The 6,720-nt window shown below is 48.0% G+C and overlaps 1 long non-coding RNA gene across 1 annotated transcript; it reads left to right on the top strand.

Annotated features, from left to right (window-relative positions):
- Window positions 1-270: 270 nt before the first annotated feature.
- Window positions 271-4,524, top strand: LOC116762759. Its single transcript, XR_004352336.1, has 2 exons — window positions 271-460; window positions 3,332-4,524. It is a non-coding gene; the product is annotated as an uncharacterized LOC116762759 (long non-coding RNA).
- Window positions 4,525-6,720: the final 2,196 nt, after the last annotated feature.

The following is a 6,720-nucleotide window of genomic DNA, read 5'->3' as shown; positions in this document are numbered from 1 at the left end:
CCACTGCATGTGGCGTTGACTGGGGTCACCTGGTCGTATTCAGCTGGTGGAGGGGCTCATCGGGAGGGTACGAGACAGCTTCTCTCACGTGATCGGTGCCTTGGCCGGGAGGCTGGGTAACCCGGCTGGGACTGTCACCTGGAGAAAACAGGTATGATCTCTCCAGCACAGCTGTCTCACAGCAACTGCACTTTGACATGGCAGCTCAGGGCTCTCAGAGAGTTCTGAGGGAGCCAGTGGAAGCTGCCTGAGGCCTGGGAGGGCATCTCTCCAGCGCTGTCAGAGTCCAGCCAGACCCAGGGAAAGGGACACAGACTCCACCTGTCAGTGGGAGGAGTGTCAGAGTCTGCAGCCGTCTTGAGTCACCACATTTTGTCTTTGTTGGATTCCAGAGCCCTCGGCCACAACCATGAATTTACACTGCCTCACTGGTTATTGCTGACTTTCTCCTCTGTGCCAGGTATTTGATGCATTTATATATCTTGTTTCACTTAGTCATAAAAGAATGGAAAAGGGGTGGGGGAGAAGAAGGAGAAAAAGGAAGAGGAAGGGGGAGGGGAAGGGGGAGGGGGAGGGGGAGGGGGAGGGGGAGGGAGGAAACCTAGGAGCCCAACATTTTCCTCATTTTATAGATGAAGAAACTGCAATTCGGAGAAGGGAAGCCCCTTGTCCAAGGTCACAGGGCTAGCGCGTCAGGAGGTGAAGCCTCTGTTCTTTCCATCCTCCACACTTCCTTCCTTCTGGGTCCGTGAGCCCTTTGCCCTGGCGAGTCTGCAGCCATACTTTTGCCAGGTCCCAAATACCGCTCTACATGTAAGAGTTAAGGGTATCTTTTGACCCTTCACCCTCGCTTAAAGAATCCCCAGTTTCCCGAACAGCCTCTCCCAAGAGTTTCCTTCCCTGAGCAGAAGCTCTGATTTGTTCAAAGGTAGAAGAGTGATTACAAGGATCACCTCTGACGGCAGAGAAGATTTTCCTCCGTCCCGCTCCCTTTCAGGCCCCACTTCCCCCAAAAATGCTCTGTGGAGACACATATTGAAACTACACATGCCATTCAGGGACAAAAAATATATCTATCCTAGTGGATGTCCAGTGCAGGGGCAGCTTTGAGGATGTACACAGAGCACCCAGAAAACGACCAACAAAGCGAAAGAGGTTTCTGCGCTAGATTTCTCATCTTCACGCCCTGACATAACACAGGAGCTGCTGCCTTTCCCGCGCTATTTATCGCTGTGATGTGACAGTGCGGGTAACAGAAAGCAGGCAAGGAAGGCTTAATTGTAAAAAGGAATCTTTTCAAGACACGTTAATCCCCTCTTTTTTTTTTTTTTCCCTGACAAGAACTCACACACGGACACAAAAATGTGAACCTACCTTAATCTGGGGCTCTCAGAATCACTGCTACTGTGATATCTTAATACCCGTTGGTTCAATGGTAGAATTTCAAAAATTTCTGGCTCAGATTTTCTGTGGCTGAAGGCAATGGAGCAAGGAGGTTGAAGGTGTGTGTTCTAGAGACAGCCTTCCTGCCTTCGAATTCTTCCCCTACCCCTCAGCACCCATGGGGCCCCGGCACCTCATGGCCAAGCCTCAGTTTCCTCACGTCTGAAATGGAGAGACCAACAGAACCTGCCTCCCAGCCTTGCTGTGAGGTTAAAGGAGACAAATATGAGAAGAACCTAACACAGTCCCTGGCACTTGCGTACTAAGTGTTCGTGTTTATTACATATCAGCTATTTCCATGTCATTATTATCAGGTATTCCAGAGTTCAAATATCTAAAGAGTCACATACGCCACGTGGATGTGTGTGTCTCAGTGTAAAATGACCAAGTATACATGCCTCTTGTCAGTCACTTCTAAACAGGTGAATTATTATAAAAGTAATTTGTTTACTGTGGAAAATGTTTTGAACATAGAAAAGTGGAAAGAAAAAATAATCACCACCTATTATCCAACTACCTGCAGATAAACATTTTTTAAAAACATTTTGGCCTATGTCCTTCCAGTTCCTTTCAATGTGCATACATATATTTAATTTTTTTTTCAAGGTACTTGCCTTTTTATGAGACTGATGCCTTTCCTATTGAGACAGGTTGGTACTTGCTTTTTTATAACGTGCTCTCTTCACCAATCACATATCATAAATATAGCCATGTGTCATTAAATATTCCTAGACAGCATCATAATAAACAGCTGTGTAGCCTTCCATCTCCTGAATATATCACCATTCATTGAACTGATCCCCTACTGTTGGACATTTAGGTTGCTTCCAATATTTTTACAATATTAAAAACAACACTGAAATGAAGTCTCAGAAATAAACTACCGTGCACTTCCAAGGTCTATTCCCATAGGAAAAATTCCTAGAAATAGAATTCCCAGGTCAAAAGTTCTGCACATTTTTAGGGTTATATATAGGACCACAGCACCCTCCAGGAAGGGTGCACCACTCCCGCAGTGGCAAATGAATATTTCTTTTCCCTATATTTACCACCCCTGAGCATTCCTTGTTCAATTCTTTCAACAATTTTTTTTATTGAGCTGCCACTGTTTTCCAGCACTGTTGGAGATGTCTAGAACACAATCTCATTTCAGTCTGGCAGCTTTATCTCTCAACTTTACTGTCAGAGAAATAAAACTGTCTGATAAGTGCAACAGGGCAGGAGACAGGGCTTCAGCCTCTGAGACTATGAAGGGCCCATTCTTTCTGCCCCTTGGCCAGGAATGTGCCAGTCCTAATGCCCCCTCCTTACTGCTCTTGGGTCCTCTGTGCCTTGGTCTGCTCTTCTGGTCCAAGCCTTCTCCATAATGCATGGCAAGAGCTTACAACCCAGACAGGAAGAGGGTTTCAATGCAAACACCTATTCTAGTGGATTATAACCTGGATCTCTGATTGAGAAGGATTCTGAGGCTACATTTAAGCTCAGTTGAAAGAGTGCTATGATTGATTAGTGATGTCTGCCACTGACATAGGAATGGCAAATAGTGGCATGTGTACTTATAGATTCTGTTATTTACTCAATTTCCAGGCTTTGGGGCAGAACCTTGTGGATTCATGTGCCATTTTCCTGTACTTCTGATTTCTTTTGCTCCTTTCTTCTTCCTTATACTCTCTCAGTTCACTTTTTCCTTCTTTTTTCTTTCTGCACTTCACACACATTTCACATCTCTGTAAATCTTGTTTCCTACAGACCACACCCCCATTGTGTTAAGCTTGCCGAGAAAGCGAGAAAGCTCACTGTTGCACTCTCTCTTGTCCCTTGATCTTTCTTTCTCTGCCTCTCCGCTCCTACAGATCATTCACTCAGTTTCTCCTCTCTGTGTTACCAGAAGCTGTCACAGGCAAATGGTGATTCACTCTTGCTGGACTGACCACAGGAGAGGGCTGTCTCCCTCAGGAAGCCCTATTGTTCGGTCAGGAGAGGCCTGACCTCTGATACAGTCACCAGGAATCCACCCCCACAGGAAACAAAGCACATCATTTACAATGCCTTGTTCACATTACAGCATCTGCTGATTGCTTCACAAGCTCCTGGAGATTGGTAAAATGTCACTTGGAGAACAACTCCACGCTGGCCGGAGGCCTGTGGATAGCACTGCAATAGCCTCAAGGGGTCAACAGTCTTTGGGTTTAGTATTACGTTTCCCATAAACAGCCTCCCCTGACTGAGCTCTGACAATGGATCAGACATCGTGCAAAGGGTCTGCATGCATTATCTCAAGGAATCTTCCTGCTCTTCTGGAAGCTGGTATCATCATTGCTCCATTCTATAGATAAGAAAACTGAGGCTCAGGGAGGCTAAGTAACTTGCCCAAAAAACACTCTGCTGAGAAGCCTCCAACTGGTTTGTGCAGCTCCACATCATACGTTAGTCAATATAATACACCGCTCCTTGCTCGTTGCCCAGGTGTCCCGCCTATCCATCCTGTCCCACCAAAGAACTCGAAAATAACGAAGGCAGAACTGCCATTTTGGAGTTAAACCATATAGTCAGCCCACAGTGGGTCCAATCAGCAAACTGCAAGGCGGCTCTAAAGAGATAGTCTGGCTCCCAGGTTTCTAAGAATGAAGACATCAGCATATTTCAAGAAAATCATTGTCCCTCTACAGGAGGCTGGGCTACTACCAGTAGACACCGTCAAAAAGGGGACTTAAAGGATGCCCATCGAGCGCCACCCAGGAGAGAGGTGGGTACACCTAGTCCGCTCCGTTAGGCTACGCATTCACTGAACTGTCACGTACGGAGCACCTGCTATGTGCCGGCCACTGTGCTGGGCGCTGTCCCCGCACTCACGGAACCCACATCCTAGTCAGAGGGTGATGTACATGAACTAACGAAGTCTGAGCATTGGGGCCCTCAGCCGCCTGGGCCCCTTCCAAGAGCCCCAACAGTATGTTCATGTGGTCACATGTTTTTGTAAAATTTGTCGGTGTAAGATCCTTCAGTGGCCATCAGTTAAGGCCACTGTCTCCACTTTTATTTCCTCTCTGTATTTAAAATAAATATTCACTTCTGTGCTGACTTCATTTGGTTCCCCTGGACGCAGCCCCTGGGACAAGGATGGGAATATGGTTGGTTTATTTGGGAGGTGTACTGGCAGGCCTGTGGGGAAATGAGACCTGGAAGGGCACTCAGCCAACAAAGGCCACATTATCAAGCCAGCTCCCACTGTGGGTATCTGGAGCTTAATCCCATGGAGGCCTTTGGGGAACAGAATGTTTTAAAATAGGAGATTTCTCACTATTTAGCTAAGGCAAGGCCAACAGATCAGGGGGCGACTGCCATCAAAAGGGTAGCTTGTTACTCATAGTTCCCAAGAGGAGGGGGCACAGCACATGGGGAGCCACACAGAGAAGCACAGGCGTTGGTCGGGAGGCAGAGGGACGGGGGTGGGGGGCCATGAAGAGCCTTTACTGTGGTTTCTGCAGGAAGGAACAGGTGAGGCAGGGTAAGGATGCTTACCATTGGCTAACTTGACTCATTTCTGTGGGCTCTGGGCACAGGGCTGTTCCTCGTTGGTTGGTACCTGGCCCTGGAATGGTTAGGGAAAGGGGATGGTGACTTGGGAGTGTGAGAGCCTGATAGACAAAGAAGGTGCTCGGATTGGTTGGTTTGCATTTGAAAGATACACCCGAGGCCGCATTTTTGAATCCGCTAACCCTGGGAGGGAGTATTCCCTCAGGGTCAGCAAGGCCTCAGAGGTCAAAACAACAGCCTTACAGAAAATAAAGACATAGTTAATGCCCAGGGTAGAACACACACCTCAGAGCAGTCCCACCCTGGAGAGAGGGAGTCACTGACTGAGGGCTTCTGGTGGGAGTTATTTCCCCAGCACTGTTGGTGGCCAGGGGCACTTGGAGAAAGCTGGGGGTCCTGACACTGAGTGCCAGAGCCTGTGGGACATGGGCAGGGCACCAAGAGCTCTGCTCCCTGCACCAAATTCTACATTCACAGTTGTATATTCTTTTTTTAAATTTTAATCAAGAAGGCTTCCAACATTGTATAAGCTTCAGACTCTACAAAACGGGGTCTGCCCCTATGGAGAGACAATCAATACCTGATCGTTGGGGGCTGAATTGTGGCCCAACTCAAATTCGTATATTGAAGTCCTACCCTCCTACACCTCAGAATGGGACTATATTTGGAGAGAGGGCCTTTAAAGAGGTGACCAAGTTAAAATGAGGTCATTAGGGTGGGTCGTAATCCAGTACAGCTGGTGTTCTTATAAGAAGAGCAGATTAGGGCAGAGACGCCCTCAGAGTGAAGACAGAGGGAGAAGACAGCCATCTGCAAGCCAAGCAGAGGCCTCAGAAGACACCAACCCTGCTGACACGTTGACCTTGGACTTTTAGCCTCCAGAACTGTGAGGAAATAAATTTCTGTTGTTTAAGCCACCCAGTGCGTGGTACTTTGTTAGGGCAGCCCTAGCAAACCAATACACCGAGGAAGTTCCGTCAGGCTGGTACCCTTCCACGTTGGTATCCAGGAACGTCCCTGGCTGGGCCCAGCCTCCCTGTACAGCTGTGGGATCATGTAATTTCCCATAGAGCAGGCCCCTGGCTGAGCAGGGGCCATGGCACTCCAGATGGTTCCTGTTCCTTCTAGAAAGGGCAGTCATCCTCGGCTCCAACTGACTGTTCCCAGATCTTCTGGTTTCCCAAGAGGAGCCAGAAATCTGCATTCTATATGAAAACTCCCTATTTTTAAGAGCTGGTAATAAATTCAAATGTTCTTAAAGAAACACTCTTCAGGCCAAACAAAACAACGCTGCCAACAGGATTAGACTTGTGTCCATCGTTTGCGGCCTCCAGCTGTATTTCTTCCTTACAGGGAGCTACCAGGTTCCCATCCGCCAGACATTTCTGTTTCTTGTTGTCAGTGAATCACTTGGTGTTGACTTGGGAGCCAGATCAACCTGGGTTAAGAATCCCAGCTCCACTGCTTACTCCTGCAGAAGCTTGCACAGCTCACTTCTCCTCTCATGCCTTGGTTTCCTCATCTGGAAAGTGGGCATCACGAGGACTGCTGAGCTCTGAAGGTCAGAGGATGGCCTCAAAGGGCCGAGGGTGCAGCAGGCATCCAGGAGATGACAGCACTTTGCTTTCCTAGCTGATGTCTGCCTCCCAGGAATGTTGCAGCAGGCAGTATCTGAGCCCGTGTGGGACCTGTGATAGCTGACTCACAAGGTAAATATCTCCTGGCCGTGACCTTGTCAGG

The sequence above is a fragment of the Phocoena sinus genome, chromosome 11 (assembly GCF_008692025.1).
Source record: "Phocoena sinus isolate mPhoSin1 chromosome 11, mPhoSin1.pri, whole genome shotgun sequence".
Taxonomy (NCBI): domain Eukaryota; kingdom Metazoa; phylum Chordata; class Mammalia; order Artiodactyla; family Phocoenidae; genus Phocoena; species Phocoena sinus.
Note: the sequence above shows the minus strand (reverse complement) of the source record. Positions and strands in the feature narration are given on the sequence as shown.